At 37.5% G+C, this 27,890-nt stretch overlaps 1 long non-coding RNA gene across 1 annotated transcript; it reads right to left on the bottom strand.

The window, feature by feature from the left end:
- On the bottom strand, positions 1-27,890 carry LOC126952903 (uncharacterized). Its single transcript, XR_007725068.1, has 3 exons — positions 27,772-27,890; positions 3,339-3,595; positions 1-1,729 (listed from the first exon to the last, which is right to left on the bottom strand). It is a non-coding gene; the product is annotated as an uncharacterized LOC126952903 (long non-coding RNA).

Below are 27,890 nucleotides of genomic sequence, written 5' to 3'. Positions count from 1 at the left end.
CTGAGAGTGAAGAAGAAATCCAAAAATTGTTGCTATGTACTGGATTAAAAAGAATTATCCCGTGAAAGCAAAGACTCCCAGCTTGTGTCTGTCTTGGAGCCGACTGGACAGTCTGCCTCTTCTTTGCCTAATGCTTCCCTTTTATAGCATTTCGGTAAACTTCCTCCTGTAAAAATACATCTCAGTTTTTAGAAAAGAACCTTACAGCAAATAATCCAGCTCATTCATTATGACCTAAACACAGACATGAGGAAAATGCGTTTATTCAATATGGTGCCAAATATTATTAAATGTATTTGTATTAGTCCATTTTCATACTGCTGTAAAGAACGTCCCTGACACTGAGTAATTTATAAAGGAAAGAGTTTCATTGACTCACAGTTCCATATAGCTGGAGAGGCCTCAGGAAACGTACAATCATGGCAAAAGGGGCAGCCAGCAACTTCTTCGCAAGTCCGCAGGAGAGAGAGAGAGAAAAGCCCAGGGGAAACTGCCATTTATAAAACCACCAGACCTCTTGAGAACTCACTCACTATCATGAAGACAGCGTGGGGGAAACAGCTCCCATGATCTAATCACCTCCTGCCACGTCGGGATTATGAGGATTACAACTCGAGATGAGATTTGGATGGGGCACAGCCTAAACCACATCAGTATTAAATATGCTACCGAATAGAAATAAATAGATTTATTTAGCATACTATTAAATGTGTAAGTCAATACATTTATTCCATGCACTATTAGTTTTATAAATTGGAAAATATACTAAAGCAAGAGACTGAAAGAAAGCTAAGTAATTTTTTTAGAAAATCTGATGACATTTTACTTATAATTCACAAAGTATGAACACTGTGTACAGTAACAGAAGCAAGCTGTGATAGGACAGAGTTAATAAAAACCCAATGATAATCTCAAATTGCCCAAAAAACTATGGCAACTCATCAAAAATAGAGTATCTTCCCTAATTTTAGCCTTTTTGGAAGTAGCAGTAGGTTAACCTCTTTCAACTGATGAGAAAACCATAGCCAAGCCTCCTGGGATCACAACTACTTAAGCAGCAAAACAAGGAATAGAACTCCAGTCATGTTAAGGCACCAAAAATCAAGATCTTTACTCAACATACAGTCTCCATCCTATGAGTTTGCTCCCAGAAATCTCATTTTTCTAAAATCTTTCCCATCTTTGAAAGTGGTCATTATATCAGCTACTTTTTCAGACTTTTGTAGTACATAGCATATATCTGTTTCTACTTTAATTATGTATTAGCATTTTAATGATTGAATAATTAATTTTCATGTAAAATAAATAAGTTAAAATCTGTACTGGTTAAAATAAACTAAACTTATGTAATCAATAGACCTGGACATTTTAGTGAGTTAAAGCAATAGCCGTTTATTTCTCACATATGTAGGAGCAGAGGGCTGGTATTCATACTAGTGGGCCTCTCTCCACAATCTACCATGTGGCTCTCCTATCTTCTAGTGATGCATCATCATCTGTATCCAGTGGGCAGAAACTGGAGAAGAGCATGGAAGACCACACAGGTACACTTATAAAAAGCCTCAGCCAGCCCAGATCTGACACAAGTCACTTTCACCCAAAAGCCAAGGAAGAAGTCTTAGCGTTTACCTGGCAATATTCCCTTCACTAAAGCAGAGAAGAGACTGGACTTAGGTAGACAGCTGACGACCACAGTCATTCTCTCAAATCCAGTACGTAAGGCTTATGTCTTAGTCAATAAGGTAAAAAGAAAATTGATAAGGTAAAAAGTCAAATCTCAGAAAAATGCTGAGGTTTTACCCTTGTACTTACTGAATCCACCCATTATTTATTAAAAGCTTGTGCTGAATGCCATAATAAATCCCTGACTTCACACAACTTATATAAATTAGCAAAGAATATAAGACTGTACAATTAAAGTTGCACAAATAAAATTTTTAAATCAAAAGCATACTCAAATTGAAATGAACTTTCAGTATCACCCAAAGCATAAAATTACTACTTAAAAAAAAGTAGTCAATAATACACATTCCCTGAGCATATGATTTGCACAAGACACTGTTCTGCAGTGCTCTGAGTACACACAAGTACAGTATTTGCATCCTAATAGTTTCTCTCTAATTGTGGAACTAATCATTGAAGGCAGTCTACGATTTGTTTTTCAATTTTAAAATCGGCAATGCTGCTGCCACACATCTGAGCTAAGGTTATTTCCTTGTTATATGTAATCCTGCTCACTTTTCACTTTTTGCTTCTGTTTTTGATTATTTTTATTTATAGAGTTCCCCTGTCCTGAACACACTACTTCTTCATCAAATATATCAGGTATATATATAATTCAGTCTTTGTCCCTTCTATCACCACATCTTGTAGACAAAGCAAGAAATGCCACAGTCTTGGTCTAATTACTGCTTAGCCAAATGAGTACATGCTGAGCCGTGTAAGCCCAACTCAACAGGCCACCCACCAAGAGAGTAAAAAGAAGACCCTGAGTCCTCCCACAGAGACCTGGAAGAGCTTTTGATGGAAACAGGAGATAATTGTGTTTTGCCATTGGCAAATGCATATAGTACCTAGCACAGCAACACATATGTTTAGTGTTTAATATATATTACTGAAAGTGTGATAATGAAAAGAAAAATAGTGGTTTGACAGACATATAGCCCAGTGTCTTCCTCCAAACTTTCTCCCCACATTTCTGAAGGAGCAATTCTAGGAAGAAACTAGTGGAGAAAAAATATATGGTCATTTACATTAGGCCACTTATATTTGACTGAGGCTTTTCAAACTAAGATTCAAGACACATTTAAATTAAAAGGTTGTGAGCCTCTAACTGGATTTCAAAATATTAAAAAATATATACCTTTTTTCTACTATCTTGTAATGCTCTAGGCAGTTTTTCACTTCACAGAATTCCTAGTTTGTTTTTAATGTTACATTTTGCCAGTTGGAAGCAAGTAGAAACTTGCGGATGTGCTACAGATAAGTAAGTCTCAAATGTGAGCTGATAAAGAATATCAGAATCTCTGCAGAGATAATGGAGCTAGGAATGTGTAGTTTGGAAAAACTCCCCAAAATGATTCTACAACTCCCCCACCCTCATCCTCATGTAGAACTACTGTTTGAGCTGTTACTTCATAATGAGATCAAACTGCTGTCATAGATGTGGAACACCAAGACAAATGGCTAGAAATCTTGTACATGGAAACAGTGGCCCACCCAAAGTTTGTCTTTCCCTAGGAAGTTATAGAGAAATGAGGAGGTATCAGAAGATCAGTCAATAAAAGAAAAATTTCTTGAAAAGACATATGGGTGGGATGAGAATGAATGATTCTTACTTTATCTGTAGAAACTGAATTTTGCTGCAACTAAGAGAGACCTGGATAATAGTGATTTACACAAACAAGATTTTGTTCTGTCAAGAAAACTGATATTCAGCAGTCCAGCCTGATGCAGTGGCTTCATGAGCTCTTCAGCAACCCAGACACCTTCCAGGTCTTCTTTGGCAATTTTAGTGCTGGTAACTCCTTCATGTCATCATCCAAAATGGCTGCCAGAGCTCCAGACATCACGTGTATATCTGAGTTCCAGGAAACTAGACAGAGGGAGAAAAGAAGGGCATGCATGCTCACTTTAAAGAAGACTTCTAAGAAGAACCACCTAAAATTCTCCAACCTACTCCCAAAGCTCACTGGGCTGCTTTCAGGCCTGGAAAATGCAGTCTTTAAGCTGCAAAATGCTATGACAAAATCAGGTATTTATATTAAAGAAAGGAGAAGGATAATTGGGAGATAATAGCTTCTGCCTTAGAGACCTTTAACAACCTCAGAATCATTCATAAAATTAAATTTATATAACATATATGTAAATTAGAAATACATATGAATTTGCATTCATTGGAAATCATTTGGAAAAAAACTAATCCAAAATTTGGGGTTGTATGAGATTTATATCAATCAAATGTCAATGTAAAAGACTGACATAAAATCAGTCAGGTTAGGATCAATAAGCTTATCTTCTCCTTAGCCATAAGTCTCATTCTTAATCTCAGACTTTAAATTGTTTGTAATTATTTTTTCATATAAATTCAATGATTACCATCAAGTTTTTCTAAGCATCCAAAATTGACCTGCAGCACTGATGCTTCAAAGTTAACTTATATTTCTGTGATTTCATAAGTATAAAACAGGACTTTCTCCATTGTTTAAGATAAACAATACATTCACCTTTTTGAATAATTAGGTATCTCCTATCTGATTTTCACAACATAACAATGTGACTGCCCAACACTAAACAATATCTTAAGAATATAAATAGTTCAATAGATGATGGTAAGAAGAGTGATATTAAAGATAATAATTTATAAAGGTAGCATGAAGCCAAATATTAAACAAATAAATAACCAATTTTTAACTGTCTAATATATTTAGGGACTTTAATGAGTGATTAGGTCATCTTTGATATAAACACATCTTAGTTATTGAAATAATACTCAACAAATTCCTTCCTTATTCAATTTGGCTTTGTCCATTTTCATTAGATTTGAAATCCGTATGGATGGAACTCACAAGAAATACGAGTTTAATTGAGGAATTTCAATGAAAGAAAATGCTTAAGAAAAAAATGAATTAAATAGAACAACTTCAGAGTAAAAGACTTCCAGGATCTTGTCCTACACCCTACTCATTTCCATTGACATACCCTAGCCTTTGCCATTACCAATTGCAGCCTTTCTAGAATCTCAACTTTAAGCAGCCCATTCTCTGACCAACAGCTTCTGTTTTTGCAATGTATTCCTTCTACTTCAACTTCACCAATCCATTTACAGTACCGTCTTCTCACTGTCTCTCAATGCCCCCATTTCCTCACATCTCTCCTTACCCACCTAAAATTCCATGGTTGTTAACTGTAATTGCTCCCCTGAATATACCCCCAAACACTTCATCCTCCTTTGCCTTGCTGAATTTGCTAGGAAAACCTCCAACCATGGTTATATGCATCTTTCCATCACTCCACACCTACATTACATCCAACTGAACATAGATGGAGAAAAACACACAACTATGTCAAATCTTTAGCAGCTCTTTCCCCATCCTCGCACTCAGTGGATGACCTGACTTCCATTTTTAATGAGAATAACAGAAGCAACCAGAAGTTCTACAAGCTCTCAACCCACACCCATCTATATCCACGTACTTTCCTTCCCATCCTCTTCCTGTAAATGGACTGTATGTGCTCCTTCATCTCCATCTGTGTACCACATCCCATCTCTTCTGGCCTATTAAATGACATGTCTCCAGCAATTTTCCCTTCCTCACCTGCGTCATCAATTGTTTTTCTTCTCTTGGATCATTTCATTAGCAAATCAGTAAGTTTTCACTTTACCCATCTCTCCAAAAAAAAAAAAGCAAAACACAAACACCTTTTTGCCCCATTTCCTTCCTTAGTACATTAGTCTGTTTTCATGCTGTTGATAAAGACATACCAGAGACTAGGAAGAAAAAGATATTTTAATGGAGTTCCATCTCCACATGGCTAGGGAGGCCTCACTATCATGTCAGAAAGCAAAGAGGTGCAAGTCACATCTTACATGGATGGCGGCAGACAAAGAAAGAGCTTGTGCAGAGAAACTCCCATTTTTAAAACCATCAGATATCATGAGACCCATTCACTATCACAAGAACAGCACGGGAAAGACCTGTCCCCATGATTCAATCACCTCCCACTGGGTCCTTCCCACTGGGTGCCTCCCACAACACATGGGAATTATGGGAGCTACAAGAGGAGATTTGAGTGGGGACACAGAGTCAGACCATATCATCCAGCTATCACTCTCTGCTCCATATTACAGGAAAGCTCCTTGGAAGTGTTATCTATATTTGCTGACTCACTCTTTTCCTACCATTCCCTCTTGAACCCATTTCATTCAGGCTTTCCTACAGACCACTTTGTCTAAGCTGCTCCTGTCATGATCATTGGTGACCTCCACATTGCTGCATCACAAAGTCAATTCTCAGTCTTAACCTCACTTGATGTATCAGTACCATATGACAAGCTGATCATTCTTGAGATACTTTTTTCACTTTGCTTAAAGGATAATATGCTCTCCTAGTCTTCCTCCTCTTTTATGGCTGCTCCTTCTCAGTCTCATTTATTCATTGTTGGAATACTCCCAAGCCCAGTTCCTAGGCTTCTTATACATCTACACACTCCCTTGGTAATTTTGTTCAGTCTCAGGCTGATGACTCTCAAATGTAGATCCTTACCCATGACCTCTTCCTTGAACTCCAGCTGTTTATAGACAACCAGCTACTTGACAGCTCCACTTGGATGTCTAATAGGCATCTCAAATCTCACTTACCTAAACTGAGACTCCTGGTCTCTCCATACGCATCCAACACCTGCTCTTCCAGCAGACATCGCCATCTCAGTTAATGCCCACCCTATCTGTATTGGTCAGGCTCAGCTGGGTTCTGCTGCAGCAATAAATGAACTGAACACTGTACCAGTTTCCAAAAGCAAAGGTTTATTTCTTGCTGCCTGTCTCCTGTAGTTGCCATCCACATCAGCTTTACTCCAGGAGCCAGACTGACAGAGCAACTTTTATCTGGAAAATTGCTGGGTTTGTGGCAAAAGGAAAAATGACACATGAACCAAGTGCTGGCTCTTAAAGCTTCTGACCACTTCCATTGATCAAGCAAGTCAAATGGTTTCCCATTTTCCACAGGGAAGGGGTGTATTGTCCCCTTACAGGAAGGGAGCCTACATGGAGTAAAACTAAAATATTTGGTAAAGAGTAAAACAATCTAGCACACTGGTCCTCCAGTTGCTCTGGCTAAAACTCTTGGCTCCTCTCTTGTTCTCAAATCAAATCCATCAATAGATCTGCCACTCTAGGTTCGAGCGCCCTGGTCCAGACACCATGTACAGGTTTCTATCCTGTCTTCCGGTTTCTACCCTTTCTCCACTAGCCTATTCTCCAGATAGTGGGCAAAAGTGAACATTTTATTTATTTTAATTATTAAAATTTTAGTTTAATAAATTATCTTCTTTTGGAATTCTACAACACTATTTGATAAGTATTTTCAACTTTTATTTTAGAATCAGGGATATATGTGCAGGTCTAATCATACCTTTGTTATAAAGGTACTGAGCATAGTAGACAATAGGTGGTTTTTCACTCCTTGCCCCTCTTCTTCCCTCCTCCCACTTGTATTCCCCAGTATCTATTGTTCCCATCTTTAAGTCCACGAGTACCCAATATTTAGTTCCCACTTATAAGTGAGAACATGTAGTATTTGGTTTTCTGTTTCTGTGTTAGTTTGCTTAGAATAATGGTTTCCAACTGCATCCATGTGGCCACAAAGGATATGATTTAATTCTTTATGGCTGCATAGTATTCCATGTTGTACATGTACCACATTTTCTTTATTCAATCCGCCATTGATGGGCACCTGGGTTGATTCCATGTCTTTTCTATTGTGAATAGTGCTGCAATGAACATATGGGTGCATGTTTTTGGTAGAACCTGTGGGTATATATACAGTAATCAGATTGCTGGGTCCAATAGTAGTTCTTAGCTCTTTGAGAAATCTCCAAACTTCTCTCCACAGTGACTGAACTCATTTACATTCCCACCAACAGTGTATAAGCAAGTGTCAAAAGTGATCATTTTAAAACACAAGTCAGATTCTGTTATGCTTCTGCTCAAAAGTCTCAAATGGCTCCCCCTCTCACTCAGGGTAAAAGCCAACATGTCTCCAACAACCTTGTAAATTCTGACATGATCCTTTCATCCATCACCTCCCTGACTCCATTGCTGCTTTTTCATCTCCAGTTCGCTCTCTTCCAGCTATGCGGACTGCTCTGTTGTCCTCAAACAGACCAAGCACATTCCAGCCTCAGGACATTCACACTTGTAGTTTCCCCTTCCTGAAATGTACTTCTCCCAGAATTCCACACAGCTCACTCTCCAATCTTCTTCAGGTATTTGCTCAGATGCCACTTTTTCAGTTAGTCTTTACCTGTCAATCAATTTAAAATTTTACCCCCATCCCTCACCCTGAAACTCCCCCTTCTCTTCCTTTCTTGTTTCCACAGCACTCATCCCTATGCAATCTTCTGGTGTATTTTCACTTATTGTCTCTCTGTTCCACTAGAATATAAACTCCTTGACTGTATGGATTTTTGTCCATTTTATTCATTATTGTAGCCCTAACATACTTTATCTGGATCAATTGACAATAACCATTTATTTAATGAATAAGTTCGTGAATGATTCAAACTATAGAAAGCTTTGAGGAACTCAAACATAGAAAGATGTAACTTAAAGAAACAGAAGAAAATACAGTAAATATTAATAAATATTGTGCATTCACACAAACCCAAGAAGCTTGCTGGGTTATCTGTCCCAAACTGGAGAAAATGAAAAGAATCTGAGTGGGGAAATAACACTAAGAAAAAGCACTAAAAATGTTATTTCTAAAACTATAATATTAATGACTAAGGCAAAACTCTAAAGTTCCCTGTTTCATTTATTACAGAATGCTTAATTTAAATTCCAATTTGAAAGTATATATATTTTAACTATTTATCTCTGCCAAAGCAAGAAAGTAGTAGACTATCTCATAAATAGCCGTGCCACTCTAGGTGGTAAATCAAAACTTACTTTACTTCTGATTCCAGACTAACAGGAAAGCCTTTTGGCTAGATTAATTATCTGCATCCTAGGCTGGTATTGTCTTAGTGCAGGATTTCTCAGCCTCAGCACTACTCACATTTGTGAGCTAAGTAATCCTTGTAGGAGGATACTGTTCGCATTATAGAATGTTGAACAACATACCTGGCCTCTACCCACTAGATGCCAGTAGCACTTCCCCAGTTGTGACAATAAAAAATGTTTACAAACATTACCAAATATATTTGGGGTGGAGGAGGGAAAGGGACATCATCTTCTTTTCAGAACCCTGCCCTAGAGTATGACAATGCCCATCAAGTCAGCACTCTCATATGGTTTCAAGTTGTGACCTATAAAATGCTCTGTGGGATTATTAGAAATTACTGCACCAAACTAGGCAAGCAGATTCTAGAAGTATGATGTGGGGAAACAATGAAAAGGCTCCCTTTCAAATAAAGCACTCCTGATTTTTTTTCCTTAAAATTACTTTGTCTTAGAAGTATAGAAAGATGTTGCCTGGAAGGCATACCTTATTATTAAGGCCTATTGGCCATTAATGCTTTAATGATGGTCTAGGAACAGAGCTCAAAACCAAGAGGAAAGACAAAAGAAGTTTTAACAGAGAAAATGAAAGAAAATTCTAGAACATGAAATGGAGTCTCTACAGTAGGTAATCTTATTTAAGGAAATATATGAGGTTTCTGGCTTCATGGTAAGAAAGAGAGGATTACTTTCTGAGGGAAAATTCTGCGTGTCAACAATGTATTTAGAAATGGCTCTGCTAGTAACCTCAACTGAGGAAAAAATAAAACTGAAATTATCAATTAAAACTACTACGATAGCTTTTAGTCAATATTAAATAACTAATTTTATTATTTTTATAGTCTGTACTAGCATTTCAAGTTTAAATGAATTGAAAATGAAATTATTCAAAACTGATAAGAACTCTGACATAAGTACATTAGTCAAATCTGAAAATACTTTTGAAATCTTTTAAATGAACTCATCAAGTATTAAAACTTTTTAAAAATATCTTCTTAAGATTTTTATGTCTAAAAAACCTTTGTTTTCCTTTTCTAGCAACTGTTACATTCTCAAACTTAATGTTAAAAAAGGAAATGAGTAAAATAACTGTTTATGCCAGAGAGGAGCCCTTACTCTGAGCAGAACAACCAGCAATACTGACTCAATTCTTCTTCTGGAAACCACAAATAAGAGTTATTAGATATTTAAAGCATTTGAAGATTTTAAATAAATCAACTTTTAACTCTTTATAAAGTATATTATCAACGTCAGAGAAATGCAAATTAAAACCACAATGAGATACCACCTCACACCAGCAAGAATGACGCTTATCAAAAAGACAAAAAATAACAGATGCTGGTGAGGATGCAGAGAAAAAGGAACCGTTACACACTATTGAGGGGAATGTAAGTTAGTACAACCTCTATGGAAAAACAGTATGGAGGTTTCTCAAACAACTCAAATAGAACTACCATTCAATCCAGCAATCCCACTACCGGGTATCTATCCAAATGGACAGAAATAATATATCAAAAAGATACCTGCACTCGTATGTCTATTGCAGCACCATTCACAATAACAAAGATAGGGAATCAATCTAAGTGTCCATCAGTGGAAGAATGGATAAAGGAAATGTGGAATATATACACAATGGAATACTATCAGCCATTTAAGAAGGAATGAAATCATGTCCTCTGCAGCAACATGGATGGAAATGGAGGTCATTATCTTAAGCTAAACACTCCAGGAGCAGAAAGACAAATATCTCATGTTCTCATTCATAAGTTGGTGCTAAAAACAAACAAAAAATGTCTTAACATGGATATAGAGAGTAGAATGATAGATAACAGACACTTGAAAGGGTGAAGGGGTGTGAGGGAGAAGGATGATTTGGAATTAGTTAATAGGTACAATGTACGTTATTTGGGTGATGAATACCCTAAAAGCCCTAACTTGACCACTACACAATCTATGCATGTAACAAAATTGCATGTGTAGCCCATACATTTTTACAAATTACAGGAAAAAAATAAAATATGCTATCAAATTATTGACTCTGTACTTCTTTCTCTCCAATGAAGACATTCTAGCATTGAAATATGCATGGTTCCTATAATTTAAATCCATTTTTCAATTCTACATTGTAACTGGAAGAACTGGTGTAAATAAATCTAAATGTACACATCATTAGAAACTTTATTCCAGTTTCCAGAGTAATTTAAATCTTCTCAACTCCACCTGACTTTGTACTAGAGCTATATTCAAGGAGCAGAATTGATTTGCTTCATGTTTCTATCCTCATCCTGAAAAAATACACAAATTAATTACAACAAGACCAAAAGTAAAAAGTTAATGACATTTTTTAAAACTTCATATATCTTTGAGTCCACAAATTGGATAACTGTTCTCTAAAATTAAATACTAGTCACAATTATATGTACTTTAAAGTACTCTTAGACTAACATCTAAATATAAATTAATAAACCAAAAGAATATTTGCCTTCATCTGTTTTAAAAACTCTTAAAATATGCTTTTGTTTAATATACGTCACTTTTATATGTGTACTTTTTTTTTTTTCTTTGAGATGGAGTCTCGCTCTGCTACCCAGGCTGGAGTGCAGTGGCCCTATCTCGCCTCACTGCAATCTCCACCTCCCAGGTTCAAACGATTCAAGTGCCTCTGTCTCCGAAGTAGCTGGGTTTACAGGTGCACACCAAAATGCCCAGCTAATTTTTTTGTATTTTTGGTAGAGATGGGGTTTCACATGTTGGCCACGTTGGTCTCGAACTCCTGGCCTCAAGAGATCTGCCCACCTTCGCCTTCCAAAGTGCTGGGATTACAGGCGTGAGCCACCGCACCCCAGCCTATGTTTACATTTTACACTACAGTTAGAAATCAGTTTTAAAGGGAGAAAATATATGGCTCATCCATCAGTAGTGTGAATTAAGGCTGTCAGTTTAAGAAGAAAATTATGAACACAGCCCAAGTTCTCAAGTACCCATTTACAAAGGATCTTCCATTCTTCTGCCAAAGCTGATTTTTTTTGTTTTTTGTTTTGTTTTGTTTTTTTGAGACGGAATCTTGCCCTGTAGCCCAGGCTGGAGTGCAGTGGCGCCATCTCGGCTAACTGCAAGCTCCGCCTCCCAGGTTCACGCCATTTTCCTGCCTCAGCCTCCCAAGTAGCTGGGTTTCACCGTGTTAGCCAGGATGGTCTCAATCTCCTGACCTCGTGATCTGCCTGCCTCAGCATCCCAAGTAGCTGGCATTACAAGAGACTGCCACCACACCCAGCTTTTTGTATTTTGAGTAGAGACGGGTTTCACTGTGTTAGCCAGGATGGTCTCGATCTCCCAACCTCGTGATCCGCCCTCCTCGGCCTCCCAAAGTGCTGGGATTACAGGTGGGAGCCACCGCACCTGGGCCCAAAGCTGATTTTTTAAGAAACTGTGTTAAGAAATAGAGCAAAAACAAATACGCAGCGGTTTCCTATGAAATGGCTTACAATGTGCATATTCTTGAGTGATTTTAAAAGTCTCAGCTTTTATTTAGTTGTATTTGCAACTGTTTAGTTAATATTTATTGACTTGTGCATAACTCTCAGGAATAGGAATGTATCTGTGAGTGGAGAGAAGTTTCCTGGTGCACTCAAATGAACTGTTTACTTCCTTTGCTAACTCTCATGTCTGGTTGGGGATCTAGAAGTTTCTAAGGCCCAAAACAGTCACCTGGAATACTGTGCCCAGGGGAATGGGTTACATTGTTTGGGTATGTGTCCTATTTGAATCATAGAAAGAGCTTTCTTTGTTTTATTTTAGTTGGTACTAGCCAGTTCTATTGCTTGTGGCTAGCATTAAAAACTAAGAGCCCTGAAAAAGGTACACAACATTCCATAAGAGATGAAAAATGAATGAGACCAGCCATGAGATGCGTGACACAATGAAAATACAAGTTAAGAGGATGCTGTGACTAGCTGAATACCAGAGACAGTAAGGCAAAGGTAGTTTTGGTTGCATGGTGACAAAATATTTAAACTCAAAATACTTTAATCTGAATTAGCAATACGCACATCCTTGCCAAGCAAAAGCAAAGCATAAAACAAAAATAAACTTGTGCTGTGTTTCCTATCTCAGATAATATTACAAACTCAAGCCACTTTATCCCCAATTTCTAGCTCCCTAGACCTTCACAGTCATTAGTCACCATGTCTTGTCTATCATACCTCAAAATGTTTATCAAGTAAATACTTTCCTCTCCATTTTCATCATCATTGCCTTGTTTTCAGCTTTATCCTTTTTCCAGTCACATATCATGACAGTCTCCACCATGCAACCTACACTCCTGCTTCAACAGACTATTTGCATGTACCAGAAACAACCAAGTATTCTCTGGCTGCTCTTTGAGTTAACACTGTGTTACCTCTGTTCATCCTTCAAGATCACCCACACCCCTTACTTCTAGAAGAATTAGCCCTTGTATTTTTAGCATCCTTCTGATCCTATATTCTCATAGCATTACCATGTGCATTACAATTAAAAGATGATAACTTCTATCTCTTCTAATACAAAATGACTTCTATTAAGGGCAGGACTTGTCTTATGCGACTTTTTATATCTAGTCGCTTTAACAAGGTTCAGCACCTGATTTTTAAAAATCAGTAATTCGTTTAGTTTAAATAATCAACTGACCACAGAACAACTGATTAACCAATAAAGCACTTAAAATTAGCAATTTGAGGTAAATCTATTCATTGATAACTTACATAGGATTTAGTTTGGTTTCAATGCTTTTCACAAGCTTTATCCATACTTTACAATGCTCTCATAGGTATCAATTCATGTTAGAAGAAATCAAGGAAGAAATTGCAGTAAAATCTTCATTCTTATCAGATGTGCTTGATAAACCACCACTTTCCTCATCTTAAACAGCAGGTAGTTCCTGTGGTTATGGACCTTACACCATCTCAGCATTCAAATGAGTGTTATTACCAAAACAAATAAATAAATAATTTAAAAAACCTTCACACAACATTTGGACAATGTCAGAAAGAAAAATTGATACTAAGAAAACTTAATAAATTCACTTCCTAAATGTTGAACCTGCTCTTAATTTTATATTAACTTTTATTTCACTAAATAGAAGGGTTTTTCATATGCCATGTACATTTATATTTTCATCAAGAATAAGAAGCATCATTTGACTAGAACTGTAATTATGTTTTCTTTTCCTCAACATGATAAAAGTGTTGAAGTAGTTTTCCTAAGTGCTGTATAAAACCGGTTAAGAAACCAGTTTTCCACCCCCTTTAGACTTTAAACGATGAGTAGCCAATATGAAGTTCCAAATATGTACAAAAATTATTTAAGAATTTACAGAGTAAACAGACAACCTACAGAATGAGAGAAAATTTTTGCAGACTATGCATCTGACAAAGGTCTAATATCCAGCATCTATACGGAACTTAAACAAATTTATAAGAGGTAATAAACAGCCTCATTAAAAAGTGGGCAAAGGACATGAACAGACACTTCTCAAAAAAAGACACATGTGGCCAACAATCATATGAAACAAAAGCTCATCATCGCTGATCATTAGAGAAATTCAAATCAAAACTACAATGAGATACCATCTAACACCAGTCAGAATGGCAACTATCAAAATGTCAAAAAATAACAGATGCTGGCAAGGTTGTAGAGAAAAAGCAATGCTTATATACTTTTAGTGGGAGTGTAAATTAATTCAATCATTGTGGAAGACGGCATGGTGATTTCTCAAAGACCTAAAGCTAGAAAGATCGTTCAACCCAGCAATCTCTCTCTATATATATACACAAAGGAATATAAAAATACACAAAGGATGTATATATACACAAAGGAATATAAACCTTTCTATTATGAAGACACATGCACGCCTATGTTCATTGCAGCACTAGTCACAGTAGCAGAGACATGGAGTGAACCTAAATGTCCATCAATGATAGACTGGATAAAGAAAATGTGGTGCTTCTACACCATGGAATACTATGCAGCCATAAAAAAATGAGATCATGTCCTTTGAAGGAACATGGATGGAGCTGGAAGCCACTATCCTTAACAAACTATCACAGGAACAGAAAAGCAAACACCATATATTCTCACTTTTAAGTGGAAGCTAAATGATGAGAACACATGGACACATAGAGGGGAACAACACACACTGGGGCCTATCGAGGGTGAAGGGTGGGAGGAGGGAGAGGATCAGGAAAAATAACTAATGGGTACTAGGCTTAATACCCGGGTGATGAAATAACCTGTACAACAAACCCCCATGACACGTGTTTACCTATGTAACAAGCCTGCACATGTACCCCTGAACTTAAAAAAAAATTATAATGTCTGCAAATAATAGTAATATTTAACATTTAATACTATTTTATTATGAATGTCCTTTAGTTAATTATTTTTGGCCTCATTTTACAAATGAGGAAAATTAAGGAAAATAAAAGCTAAATAATGTGGGCACTATTACACAACCAGAAGGTGGCAGAGCCTGGATTGAAACGAAGCTATGAGTTCCAGAGTCCATGCACCTAATTGCAAAGTTTTGTATGGTAAGGGTGGGAAAGACAGGGGAAGAGATGCCACCAAGCAGCTTAACCAAATTGTATTATTCAGTAACAACATGTGTTCTCTTTCAGTGTTTGTGTGTGTGTGTGTGTGTGTGTGTGTGTGTGTGTATAAAAATACACACACACATTTATTTTACTCTGAACTATCTAGGATCTTTTTTCTAGAAAGGAGAAATATACAAATATGCAAAATGTATGAATACATTTTGAGGAGGAAAACAGTTTTCAAAGACTTTTAAGTATTCTAGAAATCTTAGAAATGACAAGTTTAGATATCATGAGATTAAAGAGAAATAACCATGATTTTTTTTTTAATGATCCTGGGAATGAAAGAGGTGGGTCTTCAATACACTAACATTTAAATTCTCAGCTTCAGGATAAATTGAGTTTTCATTCATGCTCTGAACCCTCTTCCTTTAGCAATGAAGCCTCGGCATCCTTTTGCTTCTTCTGTGCCCTCGAGTGAGAACTGAGTTATGGCTGGCTGTCTCAGGAAGAAAATAACTATTACAAGACATAAGATGGGCTGGGGTGGGGGAGGGCTAAGGAAAGGCCTGCCATTTAGCTTGTAAAGTACAGCAGCTGTGGCCTGTTTTCACTAATATCTGACATGTTTCTTTGGCCACTTGCCAAATTGAGCTGTACCCAACACTTCTCCCATCCTTCCTGTGCCTCCAGGATCCTTTGTAAATGCTACTTGAGACTCCAGTCTACACCAAATCAATCCCCTTGGTTCCTTCCTCCCCTTAATGCACAAGCATCCCACCCTAATTAATTAACCCAACACCAGCTTCATCCAGGACCTTCCCACACTTTGCCCCTTCACGCAGCCCAGAAACATCAGCACATTCCTGACTTCATCACTTGTCAACTCCCTTTCTGTTAAAGACCAGTGTCCCCTTTCCCTGACCTGGCCTCTGATTTGATCTCACTTTAAAGTATCCCACTTTAAGAGACAGTAACAAATGCTGCCTTTTTCCTGTTTGGTTTGTTTATTCATGCTTACCCAGTCTATTATAATTAAAGACCAAGGGAATTCTAAGAAGAGTCCAGGAAGATGGTTTATGTGTTTGATAGGTGGATAAATCCAATACTGGATTTGTAACAAAGATCACTTCACCTATTGCTAACTGTGTGAACTTGGGTGAGTTTCCTAAGCTCTTGTCATTCATTCGAATACTTATTGAGTGCCTGTTACTATGCTACATTCTATTGTAAATGCTGATGCTGCAATTTAAACAGGGAAGCAAAACCCACCCTCTGTGATGTTTATATCTTAAAGAGGAAGAATAACTGTTAATAAATAGATGGATTTAAAAACACAGACATTTAAGAAAAAATATAAGGAATGAGAGAAGGATAGGGAATGTCAAGATTAGGAGTAGAAAGGAAGGTAGCAACTTGGAATAGAGTAGTCCCTAACTTCCTGATGTGATGCTTCACCAGGCCTGAGGTCATGCAGATAGCTGAGAAAAAAGCATTCCCAAAAGAGGAAACAGCAAGTGCAAAGGCCCTGAGACAGAAGAGTGTTGCCTGGCATGTTGAGCAAAGAGACAGCTATGGCTGGCAGAGAACAAGAAAGCAGTAGCAGGTGATGTCAGAGTAACAGGGAACTAGAACTCAGAGGGCCTTGTACGTGATAATAGAGAATGTGGATTTTACTTTGATAGAAATGGGAAATCACTGAAGGATACTGAATAAGAGTAACATGATTTGATTTACCTCTAAAGAATCTCAACTAACTCCTCTGTAAAATAGTGTAAAATGTATAATAAATAGAGTGGCGAAGACCAGTCTGCCTGCTCAAATCTCAGTGCCGCCATTTACTACCAGTGTGACTTTAAGCTAATTATTTAACCTTCCTAAGCCTTGATTTTCTCATTTTTCCTTTTTTTTTTCTTTTTTACAGAGGTAATCAAAAGTGTTCTCATTTCTAAGGTGGAATTGATAGCAGTTCCCATTTTGTAAGGTTAAGAAAAAATAAATGCACTGAAGTGTTTAGTGCAGTGGATACTGAAGTGTTTAGTGCAGTGGATACCACACAGAAAGCCTGAGACACGCTGGTATTATCAGGCTGGAGAGAATCAAGTCCTATAATGTACGTGTGGTATTTGCTTGTGTTGCCCAGCATAGTGGCATAGTGAGCACTTACATGTCATCTACTATTAGCTACTAGCATTACCAACTACTAACCCACTGGCTGTTTTAAAGTAACTTTGTACATTTAAAAATTTTATAATATACCACCTTAAAAGAATCAGAATAGCAAAATTTCACAGATAATGTTCAGATGTCTCTGAACCTTCTTATTCAAAGTACTCTGCAAAGCACTAGAAAGCCATAGGTACTTGGGTAAAAAAGAGAGTGCACACGCATATGTCTCTCTCTTTCCCTTTTGTTTTATCAAATATATAAAATAAAAGTTATATATACATAATTATCTATATAGTAAACATATATATCTTTATGTATATATCTTCCTCTTTAAAAATTATCAATATATGTAGAGAGAGAATTTTATAGATAATTTTTAAAGCAGGAGAAATTATCTATATATAGATAATATTTTAAAGAAGGGGAAAGAGTTAGTTAAGACAAGTTTCTGTGTGTTGCTGACCCCTGTTGGGTGGAAAAATTAAAATTGGTCTTCTGAAAGAAAGAAAAGTGAATTCTCAACTCCCTGGTCATGATCCTGACCTGGAACCTACTCTCATCCATTTCATTGATTCCATGCCTATGGCCATCAATGGAGATATTGGAGGCCTATTGGTTCTTCACAGCCCTGCTTCATTACCCAAATGTTATGCAGCTCATACCTCATTTCTTTCCTGAGACCTAGGCTACCTTAAACTGAGAGGGTGGATCTCATCTTTCTTTCCCTTGCCCACCATACTCACACACACATACACACTGACATACTCCCAAAACAAACACACGTCCCCCAAGCATAGGTCTCTTAGGAAACAACCCCATACCCTAATCTGGTCTTGATAGTCAGCTCACAAGAAGAAAGGAGAGAAAGATTAATGTAGAAACCTGCACTAAAGGCTGAGTACGGTGGCTCAGGCCTGTAATCCCGGCACTTTAGGAGGCCAAGGCAGGTGGATCACTTGCAGTCAGGAGTTCTAGACCAGCCTGGCTAACATGGTGAAACCCTGCCTCTACTAAAAATACAAAAATTAGGTGGCCGTGGTGGCGGATGCCTGTAATCCCAGCTCCTCGGGAGGCTGAGACAGGAGAATTGCTTGAAACCAGGAGGCAGAGGTTGCAGTGGGATGAGATCGCACCACTGCACTCCAGCCTGGGCGACAGAGCAAGACTCCATCAAAAACAAAAAACAACAAAACAAACAAAAAAAAACCCTGCACTAGAATAAGTCCTAGTTCTTTATTTTCTTTAAAGACAAACAAAATGCGATGTTTTAATTCTCATTTTACCTAATAATAAAGAAAGGATGTACCATTAAAAATCAAGTAGGAAATTATCCTTGTCTTATTGTCACTTTTTAAAAATTGTGCTATTCTGCACAGGACCAGTTTCTCTAGAATGTTTCCTTGCTGACTTTTCCTCTAGTAGTACCAGTTATACTGAAAATCAGTCGTACTCTTACTTTATTTTACTGGGCACCATCAAACTAACAGAAGAGGTATACAAAGGCATGGAGAACTACCACTGATACAAGGCCTCTTCCGGACCGAAACGCGCAGCCGCACTTCTCTGTTCCGGCAGGTGGAATAGGCCCCCGACCTGGGATCTCTACCCAAAAGGAGGAGGTTAGAACACAGGTGTCCTATTCCGTTGAGTCCTCCATCATTTACTAGACAAAGCCGCGCAATTAGAATAACAAAATGCAGTCGGGAGAAATCGCTAACCTCTGTAATCCCAGCATTTTGAGAGGCTGAGGCTGGAGGATCGCTTGAGTCCAGGAGTTCAAGCCTGCAGTGTGCTATGATCGGACCATTGCACTTCAGCCTGGGCGACAGAGTGAGACCCTGTCTTTAATAATAATAATAATAATAATAATAAATCCAAAACATCAAGAAATTGGGTGTGTCTTTTTAAAATACACTTAGAAAGGGAACAGTTAGAATCTTAATTTCAGGGATACTTTACTCCTAAACCTATTCTTTTTGTTTATGCAGAGATTGACCATGCCTACAGGGACAACTGGAAAACAGAAATGAAACCATATAAGCCAAGCACTCAGGCAATCTTTGTCCTCCCAGTTGACTTAAGAACGCTTGCGAAGAAAATGTGGCCTCTTTAGATCTCAGGTAAGGGATCCGGCTGCTCTCTTTTTCCTGATACACCTCCATCCTGCAGGATAGTTGGGAGTGAGGTGTGCTGAGAAGGAACAAGTTGTCCGCTTTAACTTGACAAGGCACGCGTCCCCCCTGCCTCCTCCTTGAAGTATTCTAGTCGCTGGAATAAATGTTCAGGTGTTTTGGCTTTTGTCTCTTCCAGTTCCGCCCCTCTGTGCCTCTCCGGCAGAGGGCGCCTTTTCCACTGGGTCTCCCTGTGGTCTGCTGGGAGTTTTATTCGGTTTGGACCGGGAAGGAGCTGTGTTGGATCCGCGCCCCTTGCCTGGGCGCCGCCTTTGGCCCGGTGAGTCCTGGCCCATCCCGTGCAGAATCAATCGGGGCTCCTCCCGCGCCTGCTCCCCAGGGGCTGAATCCGCCCTTCCGGGGACCAGGTGCCCGTGAGATCCCAGGCGCTCCACCAGGAGGCCCTGCCTGGATCGAAACTGGCACGCGCCCAGCCCTCTTGTTACCAGTTCTCTCTGGGCTTGTGGAAAGAGTTCCCTAACCTGGGATCTATACCCAGGAGGAGGTTAGGACACAGGTGTCCTATTCCCTTGAATCCTCCATCTTCTTCTACTCTCTGTTATTCTCCTCTTTTGTTAGTTTGATGGTGCCCAGTAAAATAAAGCAAAAGAATACAAGTGATTTTCAGTATAACTGATACTACTAGAGGAAAAGTCAGCAAGGAAACATTCTAGAGAAACTGGTCCTGTGCAGAATAGCACAATTTTTAAAAAATGACAATAAGACAAGGATAAATTCCTACTTGATTTTAACGGTACATCCTTTATTATTAGGTAAAATGAGAATTAAAACATTGCATCTTGCCTGTCTTTAAAGAAAAGAGAGAACTAGCACTTATTCTAGTACAGGGTTTTTGGTCTGTTTTGTTTTGTTTGGTTTTGTTTTTTGAGACGGGGTTTCGCTCTTGTTGCCCAGGCTGGAGGGCAGTGGTGCGATCTCGGCTCACTGCGTCCTCCGCCTCCTGGGTTCAAGTTGTTCTCCTGCCTCAGTCTCCCTAGTAGCTGGCATTACAGGCATGTGCCACCACGTCTGACTAATTTTTGGATCTTTAGTAGGGACGGGTTCCACCATGTTGGTCAGGCTGGTCTCGAACTCCTGACCTCAGGTGATCCACCTGCCTCGGCCTCCCAAAGTGCTGGGATTACAGGCATGAGCCACCACTCCCAGCCTTTTTGTTTGTTTTGTTTTTGTTTTTGTTTTCGAGACGGAGTCTCGCTCTGTCGCCCAGGCTGGAGTGCAGTGGCGCTATCTCGGCTCGCTGTAACCTCCACTTCCCGGGTTCAAGAGATTCTCCTGCATCAGCCTCCAGAGTAGCTGGGATTACAGGCACTCGCCACCACGCCCACCAACCTTCCCCTTCTTGCTGCAATCTCACCAAGACCGCTCTTCTCTCCTGAATAGCTGTGGTCTGCCCTTTTCTTGGATTCCTTAAGATCGGCAAGGAGCGGGGAGAGAAAGCGTAGCTAGCCAATAAGGAAACACGAACTGAGAAGTATTTCTGAAACATCACTCCTGTCAGCGTTATTAGAGTACTGATGGCCCATATTATGGTGTCGCTGGTTGTATGTCTTCCCCGGCCCAGTGTCCAGTGCACCCTGAGGACAGGACTGCTTTTACTCTACCTTTGAATCCTCAAAAGGTACAGCGCCCAGCCCAGTGCTTGACACAGAGTCTATTGATGATTGATAAATAATAATCTACGTCAAAATTTGGATGAGGGTTCTCATCTTTGTGTCCTTACTTTTATTTGAATTTGACCTTATAATTGGAAGTGCAGGGGACAAATATTTGCTACCATGTTGAAAATCTTAATACTACAACCCTACTCATTGACACAAATATTAGTAAGACTATGCTAGCTAAAGCATCTGACTACATGTTGATTGCTATCAGGATAGTGATGGAGTATTTTTGCTTTCTAAAAAATTTAAAGCTTTCCAGAGAAATCTGTCAAAATAATTATTGCATCCTAACACCTTTTATTTTTGTGGGGGAGGGATGCCTAAAACATCAGAAATTTATTGTCTTACAGTTATAGAGACCATAAGTCTGAAATCAAGGTATCAGCAGGGACATGCTCTCTTAAAGGCCCTAGGGAAGGATCCTTCCTTCCTTCTTCAGGCTACCGGTGTTTGCTGTCAGTCCTTGCCATTCCTTGACCATAACTTCAATCTATGCCTCCTTCTTCACATAGCCTTCTCCCCTCTACTTGTGTGTCCAGATCTCTAGGTGTGTAAGGACACCAACCATTGAATTATGGCCCACCCTAATCCAGCCCCACTTCACTTTAACGTGCTTATACCTGCAAAGACTTTATTTTTAAATAAGGTTACATGCACAGGTCTGGGTAGACACAGATTTTGAAGGAATACCACTCAACCGAGTACAACAATTATATTTGGAGATTTTAACACTCCAGTTTCAGTAATCAAGAAAATAGACAAAAATCAGTAAAGATATATCAACCAACTTGATCTAATTGACATATACAGAACACTATAACCAACAGTGGCAGAACAGCCTTTTTAAGTGCATCCAAAACATTCAACTAAAAGGGCTATATAAAAACCAAATTACAGTCAATTCCACAAGATTGAAATCATGCACGGTATGTTTTCTGAGAATAACAGAAAGAAAACAGAAAACACAAACAAAAAGAAATATATAAAAACTCAAAATACTTGAAAATCATGAAAAAACCTAATAAGACATTTCTAAGAACTTTGGAATTATACAACAAACTTCTCAATTTGTCCTGTATGCAAAGAAGACATCAAAAGTAAAATTAGAAACATGTTGATCTGAATGTGACTGAAGACAATGAATGTAATATCTGTTTTTATAAACATGTCTGAAAAATGGCATGTCATGAATGCTAGAAGTCAAAAACTGTTGAAGGGATGAGGGTATGATGGTGTCATACAACTGCAGTTAGATAACCTACCTTTAGGTCAGTTGCTTGTTTTAGACACATTCTTATTTCATTAATATATTGATTCCTAAAACTCAGTACATCTACCTGCCTTCTATGGAAGTAAACAATCCTTAGACGCAACCAAGATTTCTGAGCTTTCAACTACTTGAGGAGATTTTAAAGGAAGTTTTTAAAAAATTAAATATATGTATATCCTATAGCATATACAGTGCATACATACATATCTATGAACATGTATCTATATCAGTTTGTCACAGGGCTCTCTAACCTGTGATCTATAAACTTAGAGACATGATGAGAGCTTTACTGAATATTCAGATTTTTCCATTGTGTGTGCCTTTTTCTGGAGAAGGCTATACAGCTTTCATTAGATTCTCAGAGAAACCCGTGAACCCAAAACTTTAAAAACTGGTCTTAAAGACAAAAGTGTATTTCAATACTATTCTTTACTCTTGATAGTATCTCTCGAATAGGGACCCTGTTGGGTCTTGGTTTGTTATTGAGATTTTGGATGCCCAAGTAGTGAACATTGCAAAACATTAGGAATAATCCTAATGCAAAGAACGACCAGATGTGATAACGTAACACAGCCCCGTTTGAGATTCTTGATGTGTTTAAAATTTAAGTAGCATTATATCTCTTTACAGAACTAGCTTAAAATTAAAATGGAAACAGTTTTTATGCTGTCTCTGAAGCCAAAAATATAAATTCAACTCTGCACGTTTTTTATTTGAAGGCATTCACAAATGACATGCAAGGAATAAACGCTGGCCAAAAGCCATAGCTAAGCATTGTGTAAAAAAAAAAAAAAGTGTGTAATTTTAAGCCAAAAACTATTTAGGAATCAGTTTCTCATGTCCTAATTATTAAATTAGGAATAAAACCAGGAAAAAGATGTTTAAAGTGGCATGCTTTAAATATTAAGTATTCTCTTTAGGTTTAATAACAACTTTTAAAAACCAAACAAAAATCAAACAAAATTGATTTAAAATTTTAAAACTTTTAAAAATCAAACAAAATTGATCAACAGTCATGCAAAATTGTAAACAGTCATGCAGGACTGAAGAAGACTTCTCTATTTAGATTAACAAGAAAATGGTGCTAGAGGCAGCTTGGTGAGACACTGAGAACTAAAGTCAACAAAACGAATGTGTACTGGGAGAAATGATTTACACATGTTCTGAATGCTTCTGCTTAGATTAATATTTTCCTTCAAATAAAACTGGTCAAGTTCAATAATGCAGCTATAAAGATGTAAGCAAGTTATCTGGTCATTCAGAGCCAACATATGAGAGTTATTCTAGAAAAGTATAAAATAACCAAAAGTACTTTGGAATCTCTAACTATAGCATGTATAAAATTTTTTGCATGTATGACAGTGTATAATGGAACCTCCAAACAAATCCAAACTTACAATGTCTTCAAGATGTAAGTGTCAGCATTATACAGTATGGGAAAAGCAAGTACCTTATTTGGCATCCCATTTAAACCATATATGGCTTTTCTTTGCCTCTTGAGTAAAATGTCCTGCCATTTACCCTTAATTGTCATGCTAACATCCATCTCAGAATCCGCTTCCATCTTGGAAAAGGGTTAGTAAGATGCACATGAATAGGTATCTCTAACAAATCTTGATAATTTGCCTTCAGAGGGGATACTCTAGAAATAACATCACAGCTAAGACATCCTCTTGACTTTGAACTCAAGTCAAGACTTAGCAATGCATTTTTCACATTGTGGATTAAACATGTGCTTTCTTCATGGTGCTGTCAGAGTTAAAAATCAAGTATTAATAACTATATAAATGAATATAAGTGGCAGGTTTATGAGTCAAGGGAAAAAAGACACTTAGAAGGCACTGTTACCTCCTGCTGTCTAAAACTCGTCTCAGGAAAGCCCAATGAGCCAGAGCCATCTCCTCTGCTGCTTTCTCTTTTCTGACTATCCAGGTATCATAGGATTGACAAATCCACATTTGTTTCCTAACTTAGTCTGACACTAAGTGCTCGAAGCTGTTGTTTAGGAATCACCCTCTCACTCTAATAAGAACTTCATTATTACTGAGTAATAGCTCAGTAATGAGTTTTTTTCACTCTTCAGTAATGATTCCCAAATGACATAGTATAGGAGGAAAAGAAGCATTCTGAGAAGACATTCTGAGAAATGGTGTTTGGTGATCCTAATTACTATCAATGAAGAATCACGCTCACTGTTTCATTGTTTGGGGCCAGTATACAGAAGTTGCTAATTCCAAGGCCTATGGGGCCAGGTGGTTCTTGTGAGATCAATGGAGAACAAATTTTGTGCCCCTCATAAATGGGCAATCCGTGTCCCATTCCACCTGTTACCTCAGGAAAAGAACATGAAGTATGGCTTTTCAAGATTTTTCTCAAGATAACTTAGATATCTGGATTTTTATATGAATACTCCTGATTGTTAAATGCAGACACAAATCCCAAATTCTTAAATATTCATAGGCCTGCAGACCTGACATAGCAGCAAATGTTTCACAAATCTGTGACCTCTAAGAAAAGAACTTCTTGAAACCAGGTTTAGCCATGTAGCCATGTGAACTTGGACTCATGACCTCATAGCTAGGGCTTCAGTGACTTCATCCGCAGGATGGAGGAGAAGACTGCCCTAGCAGCAGCTCTGGAGTTCTTTACAAGCTGAGCACTCAACAATTCTTGAGTTATAATCATCCTCCCCACACCCAATCTCAGCTCTCAGATGAGGATGTGGCTTCTGACCTAACTGCTGACAAAGTATAAAGTGTACCTCAATCTATCAAGATCCAGTGTGGCTAGCTTTCTATACTCAATTCCAAAACATGAATTATTTTTAAAATTTATTGTACTTATAAAATCAATTAAGATTCACTGTAGAAAAATTACTAAATACAGATATACAAAGGGAAATCTCCTTAAAACCCACCAAGTACCTTGACGTAAATCTTTTTAAATCTTTTCCTATGTGTATATTGTTTTTAGAAAAATGACATCATATCTAATGCATTTTTTATAGCCTGCCCTTTTTAATGAATATATTTACTCAATAAACACTGATTCTTTAGAGAAGTAGAAATATAACTCTTATAAGATTAATTTCAATTAGGGCTGGGCACAGTGGCTAATGCCTATAATCCCAACACTACGGGAGGCTGAGGCAGATGGATCACCTTGAGGTCAGGAGCTTGAGACCAGCCTGGCCAACAGGGTGAAACCTTGTCTCTACTAAAAATACAAAAAATTAGCCAGGCATGATGGCGCACACCTACAATCCCAGTTACTTCTGCCTCAGGAGACTGAGGCAGAAGAATCACTTGAACCAGGGAGGCAAAGGTTGCAGTGAGCCAAGATCGTGCCACTGCATTCCAGCCTGGGTGACAGGGCAAGATTGTTTAAAAAAGAAAAAGATTAATCTCAAATCATTTTTTTCAACATAAGCACAAATATGTCCAATTTGTCAATAGTATAGGGTTTAGGATTAAAAACACAAAACTAAACACCAAATGCAAAGCAATTCTTCCCAAAAAAAAACGGCTTTCCCCAAATCACTCAGTAATTTAATGATAGAATTTCCAAAATATTAAGAAATCTACGACTATTACCCTGTAATAATAAAGCCCTCAAAATCTAAAGAAAAAAATAGACCAAAATACATTTATTATTGAGATGTAAGGACAAAGTATTGGAGACTATAAGTTGTTAATAGTCTGAATAATGAATCTAGAGAAAATAGGAGGAAAACTGTGGGGGTCACTGCAACCAATTCTGAAAATTCTAGAATACATATGTGATCGAAAAGAGAAAAATAAGTGCACTTCATCTATATTTATATATTTAGATAATATATTAATATACATTAAATAGATTTAGATAATATATTAATATTAAATATATTTATGTTTATTAAATTTATTAAATATATTTATATTAGTATTAATATATACTAAAGTATATATTAATAATACAAGTAAAATGCAAAGTATATCGAACTCTCTACTAAATCTCTTAATTAAAACCTAACTGTTTTATTACTTTAGGATTCAACAGTGGTACAAATTTAAGTTCACATTTTCCTGGAGGACTTAATTAGTGAAATAAATGACTAGAAGACTAATTCATAGTAGAGAAATAAGAACTTGGCATTTTCGAATGTGGTATCTTTGTTGAATCTCCCTCTATTTCTTGACCTTCTCTTGCAAAGTCTGACAATGTTACGAAAGTACATAGCCAAGAGTGAGTGAGGCACAGAGCAAATGTGAAAAATGCTCTTCTATTATACAGCAAGACAGTGAAATGTTTTTCTTAGAAAAAAATTCTCTCCCTATCAATAGTTCCAAATACTAATGCAGACTTTATTTCCAAATAAGTTTCTTATGTCAATCTGTTTTAAATAAATTCTGATCACTTTAAAAGCAAAACTTGGGAGAAAATTACTTGTTAGTGGCTTTGATCTGTTCAATAGTCTCACAGTGTACTCTCAAACTTGGGTGAACCAGGATTAAATTCCAGTAGTCTTACAGAAAAAAGACACACAAAAATCTACTAAAGATGCCATATCACTAGTCTTACACTCATAATGAGAAATTATTAGGCCCATCCAAAGATGATAGAACTTGCCATATTTTCAGTCGCTTCATGTTTACAAGCCACAGATAAACTTCCCTGCAAGGCATCCTGTTCTCCATTCCTGAGATTAAATAAATCAATAATAAAAATCATCTTGCAATGCAGATGCTTCCTTCCCCAACCGAAATATTCTTATAAAAATTTAACAAGAAAATTTTCAAACATCTCATAATGTTGTTTTTACAAAGCAACTGTTAGTTATAAACAAGTCTTTTAGGTCTCAAGGAGATTTAAGATACTTCAAAGGCTTGGTCTAAACCCTCTAAATCCAGGTTGCTTTCATATAGTTTCTAAAACACAGTATGTTAAATTTAATGTTTTAAAAAATGTTTTAAGTGTTTTGTTATGCACTGGAAAAATTTAAACAGATCTTATTCTAAGAAATTAGCATTTTCTGGAACTTCCATTTTTACTAATTCCTTTATAAGAAATAAAGAAACAAGTACCTATGTTAACTGTTTTTCTGTAAATGTTTTCAAACTTATTAAAGAACTAACACATCTCATCTACCCAAGGCAGTGTACATTAACATATTTTTGTGTACATTTAAAAAAGAAATTCCTCACACAACCTAGTTGTTGCAGATGTTCCTCTTAGTGACTCTTCTTATCAGGAGAGAGACTGATCTGTCTTCTTTTACTATATCTTATAGGTCAGTGGCAAGAAAAAACAAATAAAGGCCATTTTAAT

Source organism: Macaca thibetana, chromosome 4 (assembly GCF_024542745.1).
Source record: "Macaca thibetana thibetana isolate TM-01 chromosome 4, ASM2454274v1, whole genome shotgun sequence".
NCBI classification, from domain to species: domain Eukaryota; kingdom Metazoa; phylum Chordata; class Mammalia; order Primates; family Cercopithecidae; genus Macaca; species Macaca thibetana.
This window is presented reverse-complemented; position numbering and strand designations above follow the sequence as displayed.